This window comes from Trichosurus vulpecula, chromosome 8 (genome assembly GCF_011100635.1).
Source record: "Trichosurus vulpecula isolate mTriVul1 chromosome 8, mTriVul1.pri, whole genome shotgun sequence".
Lineage (NCBI taxonomy): Eukaryota > Metazoa > Chordata > Mammalia > Diprotodontia > Phalangeridae > Trichosurus > Trichosurus vulpecula.
In genome coordinates this window covers 42917258-42929522 of record NC_050580.1, presented here as the reverse complement: position 1 = coordinate 42929522, position 12265 = coordinate 42917258, and the positions used below count along the sequence as shown (strand labels likewise).

The 12265-nt window shown below is 40.0% G+C and overlaps 1 protein-coding gene across 2 annotated transcripts in view; it reads right to left on the bottom strand.

Moving 5' to 3' along the window:
* ZFAND4 (zinc finger AN1-type containing 4) overlaps nucleotides 1-12265 on the bottom strand; it is a 52846-nt gene that overhangs the window by 5899 nt on the left and 34682 nt on the right. The gene's annotated exons all lie outside the window — the stretch shown is intronic.

The following is a 12265-nucleotide window of genomic DNA, read 5'->3' as shown; positions in this document are numbered from 1 at the left end:
TAATATTCTGTAGTCTAAATAACATCCTGGTCCACAAATGGGATCAAGTGAAGTAACTTTAAGTATAGGAAGATAGTAAAAATGTTCGAATTTTGCTTCCTTGAGGCAAAATAGAGAAAATAGCTTTGTTGGATGGTTCTGAATTCATTGAAGGTAGAAAAAGATGAAAGACCCAGATAGAGAAACTTTCATTTGTTCAGTTATGCACTCATCTGTTAGCAGTAGGTGACATATGTGATACCGATGTGATACCTGTGAATATATGAGAGGTTTCTTTTATGGGAACCTGCACACACATACCACAAATCAACACATCCCCAGAAAGAATGGGCAGGAGATGTTGAGTTCCCCCTCATAAGAGGTCTTTAATTAAAGGCTAAATGACTGTCCAGTTATGATATAGAAGGAATTCTTTTTTAGGTACAGAAACTAATTTGGACTAGATAGCTTCTGAGATCCATTCCAATCCTCAGATTCTGGGCTTCTTATAATTCAAGCTAGAGACTTGGCTTACACCTGCAAAAGGTAGAAGCTGTAAAGTTGCTTAAGTACATCAGTTTCACCAGTATTGGAAAGCTATTTAGGAGGTAGATATAGTTTAGCAGTAAGTTCTTGAAAAAATAATTTTTATTAGCTACTATCTAGACTCCAGTTGTATCTAAATTTGAAATGCTAAGGCCAGCCTGAAAATACACATGAACTAGGAAGTTGCATTTGCTTATGAGGAACCTTTTGTCATTCCAATCAGCACGGGGGTGGCAACCAGAGGCATCTCTGGATCTTTCTGCAAAGGTACACTTCCTGAGAATCCAATCCGAGCTGCTCTAATTTAGGCAGCGTATTGATGTATCACTGCCCTATGTTGCTTAAGTGATTTTGAATTTGCCAAGGACTTCAACAGCAGCTGCCCCTTGTCAGCCATGATCCCACACATCACCATTTTCTTGAGCCCTCCCTTTTTCCCCCAGTTTAAGCCTAATGCTTCTGCGAAGGTTAGCACGATCTTCCTTTTACTCTTTGCCTTCTCCCAGAGGATCGCTCTAACTAGCTCGGCTATGCTGGGGATAAACATTGCTGCTCTGCTCCCCTGGCTCAGCTTGTCACTAGAGAAATGTCTCACTCTTTCAAAAGCCCAGGATTCAAAAGTGCAGAGGCTCAGTTGTTTCCATGACTGGGCCTCCAAGAGAGAAAATACTAGGGTTTGCATGCCTGCCTTTTCTCCCTCCAAATCAGAGAATTGCTCTCATCCTATTCCTAGCTCTCTTCTCTGCTTTAAAGGTATCTTGCTATTTAACCATCTTCTTTCACTTCTGAGCAGCAACGTAGGGCTAAGGATAGGGCACTGCAGTTGGAGATCTGTGTTCAACTAGCTGCATGTGTCACTGAGGCAAGTCCTAGAAAGTCTCTAGATTTGTTTCCTCAGAAGAAGCTGGACTAAATGATCTTCAACGTTCCTTTCAGTGGTAAAACAATGATCCTACAAATCAGAAGCATTACTACTATTAAGGATATCCCACCCACTGCCACCCTTATTTTGTGATTTCCCTAACACAAAGGTCTGACCATGCGTAAACTCTAGTAGCTCTCTATTGCCTCTAGACTCAGTGAAAAGCTCCTCTGTTTAGTCTGAAAAAACCTTTCCGACCTTAGTATCCATTACTCCTCTTTCTCACTGATGACCTTCCATCTTTTACCTCTGGGCCTTTGTACTTGCTGTGCCCCCTGTCTGATATACACTCAATCCTTCACCTTTGACCCTACAGAATCCCTTGGTGACTTCAAAACTCTGCTCATGTTGAAGCTTCTACACCAGGCCTTGGCCAATCTCAATAGAGGTACAACACAGTGTACCTTGTATTGATGTTGCATAGACTTCTTGCAGTACATACAGGTTGTCTTCCTTGACAGCCTAAGTTCTCCTAGCACAGAGATCATTTCATTGTTGCCTTTCTACCCTCCATGACTACCAGGTCCTGATATATTGTAGGTGCTTATTAACTGCCCATTGATTGGTTTTCTGGGCTTTTTATCCTTTATCTTTTCGATCTCTTGTCACTTCTCAGCTCTCCTGTGAAAAGCCTGGCCCTCAAGAGCTACTGACGATCAGAGTATGTTGGACAGAAGCTTTAGGCTGTTGGATCTTCTCAGCTGGATTCACAAGGTTGGCTCCAGACTGCTTCTTTGTTGCCAAAGAGGTTTGGGGTGTTTTCCCTTCAGCCACTTTCAGGTTCTGAGCCCTTCTAGAAGTCTGAGGGTTCAGGGAGGCTACTATCCAGAGTCAAGGCTTGACTATAATGTAGCAAACCAAAAATGGAAAGGGAAAACTGGGGCAAATTCTTTGTAAAAAATGAATATTTAATTCATTATCTTGCTTTTTAAGTCTGTATTTTTAGATCTACTTATGGGTTTCCCTGATATCAATAAGACAACTAATAGAACAATAAAGATTCTCTGAAATTATCATGTAATTTTATCAGAAAATCTGATTTAATCTACAGAAATCAAGTTTACACATCACATTTCAGAGTACCTTCTATACTTTTGTGTATATACACACACATAATTATGTAAAGTATTTTTGGCTAGATATATTATTTCACTAGTTTAGAGAAATCCCAGTGTAGAAACTCAAAGATCAGTACCTTCTCTGCAAATGATAGCGTAAGAGAGCTGCCTGGGGGCACTGAGAGGTGGACTGTCTTACTCTAGGCTTCTGAACCCAAATGGGTCAGAGGCAGGACCTGAATTGAATCTAGGTCTTCTTGACCTGAGGACCACCCCCCGCCCAACCACTGCCTTTCTTGATACATATACACATACAACATGTGATGTAGAAAATGGGGACCACCCCCCCAACGGCTGCTTTTCCTGATACATATACACATGACATGTGATGCAGAAAATGGGGTGCACTTATGTAAGGAAAGGAAAAGGCAAGTATCCATAACTTACATATGAATCCTTGAAAGCTACAGATTTTTAGGATTTAGAATCGATTGATATTTTTCCAGATGGATATTTCCATTTTGGGGATAAATGCATGATCATTGTTTTTCTTTTGACTCCTTGCTCTCTTAGCACAGCACCTGGCACAGAGAGGGAAGGAGAGAAGGAAGAAGGGAAGTAGTGAAGAAGGGGGAAAGGACAGAGGCAAGGAGGGAGAGAGGGAAGGAAGAAGGAAAGGAAGCACTTATGAGGTGTCTACTATGTGCCAGGTACTGTGCTAAGCACTTTACAAAAACCATCACAAAATCATGTTGTGATCCTCACAACAACGCTAGGAGGCAGGGGCTATTCTTTATCTGTATTCCGCAGTTGTGAACACTGAGGCAGTGAGTTTAAGTGACTTGCCCAGGATCACACAGCTCTAAGTATCAGAGGCTGGTTTTGAACACAGGTCTTCCTGACTCCAGATTAAGAGAGTGGTGGCAAGCTCAAATAGAAATGGGGGCGGGTGGAGAGGAGAACAAAGCGGACACGAGGATCCCTATGGGCCACACACTGACTTACAAAGCCTCGTGCTAATATTATTGATGTTCTAGTATATTTTTATTTACATCATTAAATGTTTCCCTATTACATGTTTATCTGGGTCCAGGTACACGCAGCCCCACCTGTGTTTGACATGCCAGGTTTAGGAGGTTCTCTCTTCACCAGAAGAAAGGTGTTAAGAATGGAAAGAATTCTAACTAAGCTCCATCTCTGGCTCTGTCATTAGCTAGCTCCATAATCTGGGGTTAGACACTTTTTATTCTCCAGCCCTATTTCCTTATTTGCAAAATGACAGGGTTAGACTAGATGCTATCTAAGGTTTTGGCTCTAATATTCTAGAATTTTAGGAGCTATATTCTAAGTTATAAGACACAGTCTAAGGAGAAGCAAGAACATTTCTCAATTCAAGTTAACTAATAAAAAGAGTAAATTAAAACTCAACTTTAAGAAACATAGAATTGCTCTGTTCCAAAAGTCTTAGTGTAATTTTAAGCTATAATAACTTCAGAAGTATAAATATTACAAACTTACAAAAACTATTTAAAAGGTTTAAAAATACTGATGTCTTACTAAAATTCAGTATCATTATCTTGTATTTTATAGACTGCACTACTCAATTTTCAAATTTTATAAAAACTTTCAGCAGCTGCTCCTCCTCAGTGACTGAAAAGTTTGCATTTGCAATCTCAGCTTTAAAAAGATCATCCAAAGAGAATGAGGTTTTGATGGGTATGTGACAGTTTGGATGTGACCTCCCCCACCCCCACAAGAACAAGTGTAATGGAGATAGATCGGGGGCCAAGCACAAGGACCTCCAACTGATCTACCAGTCTGAGAAAGTGTCATCCAGAAACCACGTTGTGCAAATGCATAATGGCAGGCTGCCCTATCCCTCTTGTTAAAAAAAAAATTCACAATGCTTAAGTAAGTGTAGAACAAATGTAAATAATTGAGCTTTCCAATGACTTTTGGGTATGTGTGTAGCATTTGAACTTCTGAAGTTATTAAAGTTTAAAACTATACTAAGACTTTTAGCACATCCAGTATTTGGTAACAATGCACACATGCCACAAAATGCTTCTCAATAATGGGCTTGTCATATCTGGAAGTGATGTTACAGTGGGTCCAGCTTCCTTATTTTACAAATATGGAAAAGAAGGTGAAATGGCTTGTCTTAGATGACAGGGCTGGTAAATGACAAAGCCAGGATTTCCAGTTAGGTTTCAACACCCCAATGTGGTGCTCTTTTCACTAGACCAAAACCAAAGAAATCTACACTTCAAAGAATAGGTTTCAAGAGGAGAAGTAGCATTAATACAGGGTGTGAACTTTAAGGTTAAAGTGAGAGATGAAAAAGAGAAAGAGTGCAGGAAGGGACTGGTTTCAAACTGAGACACAAGAAAGAAGAGGTGGGCAAAGGGAGGACTAGATGAATGTGGAAGCACAGCTGTATCTTTGCTAGAAGTGAAGCTCAAGATTTGATAAAATTATAAGACTAGATCTATGATTTGTTAGGTTACAGGGAAAGCCAAATGTGGGAGCTCCCTCTTCAAATGAGATGAGCACCTGCCTTACAAATCATAGTCTTAGATTGGCTGGTGAGCATGGAGAGAAAGGTCAAATGACTTAGTCTGGGGCACACACCCTGGGTTTCAGAGACAGGACCAGGTTTTCTCAACTCTGAGGCCTGCCCATTATCTCCCATGCTGCCTCTCAACAGAAATGTAAATAGGTATATAAAAATGGAAAACAAATAAACATAGATTGACTTCTGGTGGATAAATTTAGGATTTTCTGGCTATTAAGCAGATCAACAAAAATTACCATTTGACCTTACCAGCAAAAGACAAGAAATATCCAAAAAGGATGACAGAAATATCATTAGCTATGGGAAAAATATAGCTCATAAAAGACTTGAGAAATATAACAGACTCTAATGTTAAATTTGAATGCCCTAAAGCTCCTCTAAAAAGTTATAAATTGAATTAAAAACCCAATCCAACAATACACTGCTTACAAGAAAAGGCAAAATCCCACATGGAGACCAAAATGAAAAGGGTGGAGCCAAGATCTGTCAGGTAAATGCAAGTACATGAAAGGCCCAGATTTCAATGAGTGTCTGATGAGGTAAAATTTAAACCAAAAAAGCATTAAGGGTAAAAAAGGGAAAAGATATCCAAGTACCAACTCTTCCTTCCTTCCCTCTAACCTCTACCACCACTGGCACCAGATGGGTTTACCAGAGAATTTTTTCCAAACAACAATAGTCTTTATGTTACATACGTGACTTTTAATACAGAAAAATATGGTATATGGTATAATTCATTTCATGAGGCAATAGTGTTCAATTCTAAAACTTGATAAAGACAACACCAAAAACATTATAAACCAATTTCGCTCATAAACAGAAATGGAAAAATGTTAAATGTAATTTTTCCATACAAAATATAGGAAATACATTAAAGGTATTACTCATCACAACCAAGGATGCTTTTTTCCCCAGGAATACCAGATGGCATTGTGTAAGAGAATATGATTAATATAATGTAGGAAAAAAGGAAAGAAAAAAAATCATTTGCTATTATAAGCTGCAGAAAAAGTATTTAATAAAGGTGAAAATCCATCAATGACTAAAAATCCCTAAAAGTAGTAAGGTCGTCTTCTAACATGACAGAAAGTATTTACTTGAAACCCAGAATGAACATTATCCCCAGTGGGGGAACCTTATCCCTTAAAAACAGAATGAAGCAAGAATAGCCTGCTGCCATTTCCGTTCCACACTGTATTGGAACTATCATCATTTGCAATGATGTATGAAAAAGAAACAAGGGATTTCATGATTAGGTACTTAGGAAATCAACAAAAATTTTATTAAAAGTAATAAATGAATTTAGCAAATTCAATTCACTTCAAGCCAATTTGGTTGAAGGTTTTAAGATAAAAATGCACACAAAATCCAATCACATCCTTGTATACTATCAATAATCAGGGAAAAATAAAATGAAAAATAAATCCCTTTTATAATAATAACCAATAAAACATGTTTCAGAGCAGTAGAAGATTTCTCTGATATTCAATACAAAGTCAACTTAATAAAACATGCTATGAAGGAGGACACAGTCTACTAAAGAATTTTGAAGCAAAGGAAAATTTAACATCCTTCAAGAAAAATGTACTAAGTGTCTATTCTATTTAAGGCACTATGACAAATGCTGGGCATAAGAAAACAAAAAAAAATGACAAGTGTCCTAGGTCTCCTGGTAAGGGAGCAATTTGTAACTATGTCCCCCAAATGATGAAACTGGGCTCCAAAACACCGGTACTAGGCCTATACCCCAAAGAAATCAAAGAAAGAAGAAAAGGACCTACATATACAAAAATATTTATAATAGTTCTTTTCATAATAGCCAACTGAAAATCAAGGGAAACCAAGTCCTCCTATGGGAAGTTGGCTAAACAAATTATAGTATCTGAGAGTAATGAGATAAATCAAGAAACAGACAAGCTTTCTGAAGAAACTGGGAAAATATCTATGAAATGATATGTGGTGAGAAGAACTAGGAAAAAATTACATTACAGAGAAAAACAACTTCAAAAGACTTTAGAACTTTGAGCAATACAATGATAAATCATGAATCCATTAGACTGAAAATGAAACATGACACTCACCTGCTGCCAGAGGGGTGATAAAATTAGAATGTGACAGATACATTTTCATGCATGACCAATGTGGGAATTAATGAAGGTTTATGATGAATGTTTTGATTATGCATGTATATGTGTGTTTTCTCAACTAGAGGGGCAATGCAATGAAAAGTACACAATATAAATACATTTAAAAATAAATGAATAAATTTATTTTCTAAAAAGAAATCTCTGTTCAATCAATACGCTTATAACATCAATGTTGTATACTTGGCACACAGGCATTGCGCTAAGTGCTCTGGGTACAAATAAAAAGCAAACAGGCATTGCCCTCAAGGAAATCAGAATATATAAGATTAATACAGAGAGAAGATAACTTTGTAGGAGATGGCATTAGTAGCTTGAGGGACCAGAGGTTGGAGCTTAAGCTGAGTCCTAAAGGAAGCCAGGGAATCTGAGTCAGGAATTAGGAGGGGGAGCATTCCAGGCAGATGAAACAGCCAGTGCCAAGGCATAGGGATGGGAGGTAGAGTGTTGTGAGGCATGGAAAGTAGGCTAGTGGGGGTGGATAGAATGTAAGAGGGTTGGAAAATTAGGAAGAAGCCAGAATGTAAAGAGCTTTAAATGCAAACAGAGGACTTCACAGCTGAACCTGGAGGTAATAGAGAGCCACTGGACTTTACTGAGTTTATTGACCATTTTCTTATACTTTAGGAAGAGTATTTTGGCAGCTGAGTAGCGGATGGACTGGAATGGGGATGGGGAAGGATGAGGCTTGGAGACCAACCAGAAGACTCTTGCAATAAAGTAGGCTACAGGAGGTAAGGGAGCCAAGTAGGACGGTGGCTGTGTGAATGGAGAAGAGGAGGCACATACAAGAGATGTTATAGAGAAAGAAATGACAAGATCTGGTAACTGACTTGCTATGTGTAGTGAGTGAGAGGGAGTAGTAGAGAAGGACACCTGGGTGCCTGGAAAGATGGTGGAGCCCTCAAAAGTAACAGGGAAAGAGACCAGTTAAGATGGTGGAGAGGGAGGAAGCAGTATAGTCCTGATCTCCCTCACACCTAGTCCACAAAGACCTAGAAACCACATAAGACCAAGTACCAATTGGGAAATCCTAAGGAAAAACCACAGTGAGTCATTTTTAAAGCTCAGGTTGGCATACAGAGACAAAGCTCTGTGTACACTGGGGATGGGGTCTATCTAGGAAGGAACCACACAGAGCCTTCCCTTAGGATTGAACTAGGACATGCCACTGTGTACTAGAGAAAGAAAAAGCCCCAGATCTAGCATGGGTGGGGGTGGGGGTGCACGCTGTGCAGGGAGCAGGAACAAGAGCAGTCAGCAGCTTGGTCACAGATCCACCACATCAGGGTCACAGATACAGTGCAGATTGAAGTGGGTCCGTGCCCCCAGGGGTGGAGGACCAGTGCCAAGATAGTCCAGGGCAAGGAATGGTCAGTGCCTGAGGGTAGGTACTGGACAATGAGTAGGAATAGAATGGAGCAACATCTGTGGGGTTCTGAACCTGAGAATGAAGCAGGGTTTCAACTTCAACCCCTAGCCCAGGCTGAAGCCTGTAATCAAATGACCAGATAAAAGTGTATCATGCAGAACTTGCTTTACAGTGGTTGGGTCCAGCAGCAGTCTACTGCAGCTCCAGCCAGGAGCAAGCACTCAGCTGTGTTACTCAGAATCAACTCTGGTCAGGAGCTTGCAAACCTCGACCAGGAAGGCAGTGAGCAGACTTTGTCCTTTGTCCTTTATCAGACAGCTGTGGGTGCAATGAAAGCTTGCTTGAGATTCACCAAGAACACTGAACTCTATATTCAGAGAAAGCATCAATAAGACCCAAAAGAATACAAAACAGGACCAATTACAACCCAACCACTGTCTCCAGAAGGGCTGGAGCATGGCCTTAACACAAAGCCAAAGGCCAGGGACTAAGATGAGAAGGCATGAACAAATAAAGAATTCCTCAATAAAGAGCTATGATGATGACAGGAATGTCTCTAAAACATCAACAAGCAAAGCCTCAAAGTAAACACAGATTAGGTAAAAGTTGTATTAAAATTCCCAGAATAATTAAATCAAGAGTTTAAAAATGATTTTATAAATGAAACAGAGGAAAGAATTGGAAAAGAAATGAGAGCTAAGGAGGAAAGATAAGAGAAATAAAGTTAATAACTCCATGATACAACAAGAAATGTTAAAGTCAGAAGACTGAAAAATACAAGAAAATGTAAAGTATTATTTCAAAAGCAAGTGACTTGGAAAACATCAAAGAGAAAGAATTTAAGAATCATTGGACTAACATGAGCAGAACAAGAGCCCTACAGATGGCTTCAGCCTTCTTGGTAATTTAAATAAACATTCATTCCTCAATCAGCCAATAAGCATTTATCAAGTGCCTACTTACTCTGTGCTGGGCACTGTGCCAAGTACTGGGGTACAAAGCTTAAGACAGCCCCTCCTCTCAAAGAGTTCACAGTCTAATGGGGGAAACAACATGCAAACAACTAAGTACTAATAAGACATAGGATAAGTTGGAGGTAATCAACGGAAAGAATGCACTGGCACTATGGGGGCGGGGTTTGGAAAAAGCTCCAGAGGCAGACATGAGGAAGGAGAGAATTCAGGGCATGGAGAACAGTTAGTGAAAATTCATGCAATCAGGAGATGGAGAACAGCAAGGAAGCATGAGTCACTGGGTCAGAGTGCGGTGAGCAGATGGTGTAAAAAGACGAGAAAGACAGGAATGGGCCAGGTTAGGAAAGGCTCTGAATGCCAGACAGGATTTTATATTTTGATCTTGGAAGTGACAGGGAGACATTGGAATTTATTGAATAGGGAAGTAGCATGTTCAGGCCTGCACTTTAGTGGAGGATGCACTAGAGGTGCCAATCAGCAGGCTATTGCAATAGGACAGGCATGAGGTGATGAGGGCTGTACCAGATTTGTGGCAGTGTCAGAGGAAAGAAGGCAGCACATGTTTATTACGAAAAATCAACAGGACTTGGCAACAAACTGAATATGGAGGGGGGGCAGTGACAGTGATGAGTCAAAGATGAAAGTCTAGATCACTAGGAGGATGAGAACAAGGGAACAAAGAAGAGAGTTTGAATAATACAGCCAGGGCAGGGCTTCAGAATTTCTGGAGTGGGGAGGGTACAACCAGGTGGAAGTTTGTCGATCTTTGACATAGGAGTTCAGATGGGTTATCAGCATCCTTGGGGGTCTGGCCTCAGCATGGAGTCCTCTCAGGATGTTAGGCAGGTTAAGCAAAAGGAACAGTGGGGGAAGCCAGTGGAGTGGGGATTCTCTCCTTTCCCTGCAGGCAGATCAGGCCAAGCTAGGCCAGGAGACCAGTAAAGGCAGCATGATGGAATGATGTTTCGCTCTGTCCATATATGCAGGAACCACGAGACAAGCAGAGGGAGCAGGATGGAACGGTGTCCTTCTCTATTCCCGGGGTGCAAGGTACCCAGGACAACAACACCACTACCACCACAACCACAAACAAAGAAACCTAGTCCCAGCCCTCAAAGAACTTACACTATACTGTAGTAAGAGGCATAGGAATGAGCTGAGATGAAAGTGCTAAGGGTGAAGTTGGGGCTTGAGAAGTGAGGGAAAGTCTGAAATAACCATTTTTGGAAATATGATAGGGAGATCATACAATTACAAATTTAGAGCACAAAGGACCTCGGAGGTCACCTAGTCTAATCTCATTTTACAAATGAAGAAACCGAGGCTTGGGAAAGTTAAAGAACTTGCCAAGGTCCCAGAAGATGTGTAATTCCATTTATAATAAAATAATCCCTAACTTTAAATGTTTCTAAAATAAACAATAAAAACATATTACTTTAAATAGCAAATTACTTTGATAGAAGAACGGATTTATCAAATATCTTATAAAATGAAACACAGCAGCTTCATTTAATCCATCTTGTTATCAAAACACTTAAGCATAACTTGAATTAGGTGCTAACAGGATTCAATCAATAGGATTGAACATATTATTTTGATATTAGTGGGAGATACATAAAATATCCAAAATGTTAAAAATCTTACTGACAAATATTAAATGAATAAACTAAGGCCTAGTTAATTATCTTCAATCATGAATGAAAAGACTTTGTATAGAACTGTTCATGTTCACTCCTTTGCTTAAAAACCTTCACTAGCTCTTTGTTGCTTAAAATGCTGAGCATTACTGAGCAATCGGCACCCGCCACCTGCCACCTGCCACCCACCACCCACCTTTTTAGTCTTATTTCATATGCTCCCCTCATCCATGTGATCTATACATCAGCCAAAGGAGACTCTTCTTTGTTTTCCAAATACACCTTGGGCTTTTTCTGCCTCTATTCTTTAGGCTTAAAATGTCTTCCTTCCCTCTATAGTCCCATGTTAGATTCCTACCTATTTTTAAAAGTAACTCAATACCTTCTTCCTGAAGTCTTGCCTGAAAACCTGCTAACAACTCTCCCTCTTCACTTCATGTTGTACTCTGTTTCAAACCCAAGACATTTCTAACATTTTTGTGTATTATAAGTTATATGCGTTCGTGTCTTATTTCTCCACCAGACTGTAAGCTCTGAAGGAAAAGACTGTGATTTAAATATCCCCTGTAACTGCCCCAGCTATGGGCACAGTGTTCTATGCAAAGAAGCCCTTAGGAAACATTTCTTGAATTATTCCTCATTGGAGTATCGGGCAATTGTCCTAAAGTTCTTGGATCTATTTGACTGGTTAAGTGATCAATCTGAAAACAGTAGACATTTCAGCAGTTAACAAAGGCACAGTTTAGGCCTGAGTCTTTGTAGCTAGCTTAGAGTCTACCGTTCTGTGGATCTCACTTTTTTCTCCCTGAGACAGTAAGGCTAGGTATTTATCAATAGTTCTTTAGAAGCAGCAACACTGACATGTGACAAAAATGATCACAATAACAAAATTAGCTTCAAGTCTGCTATATCACAGGTCATTTGCTTCCCGCTGTGATGACACAGCCTGTGTTCCCTAGAGTTCCCAAGTGGACAGGAAGTGATAACTGGTCAAAGGATCTTCTGAACATTACTGCGGCCACAGTCACGGCCACTACCACCACCACTGCTGTGGTTTG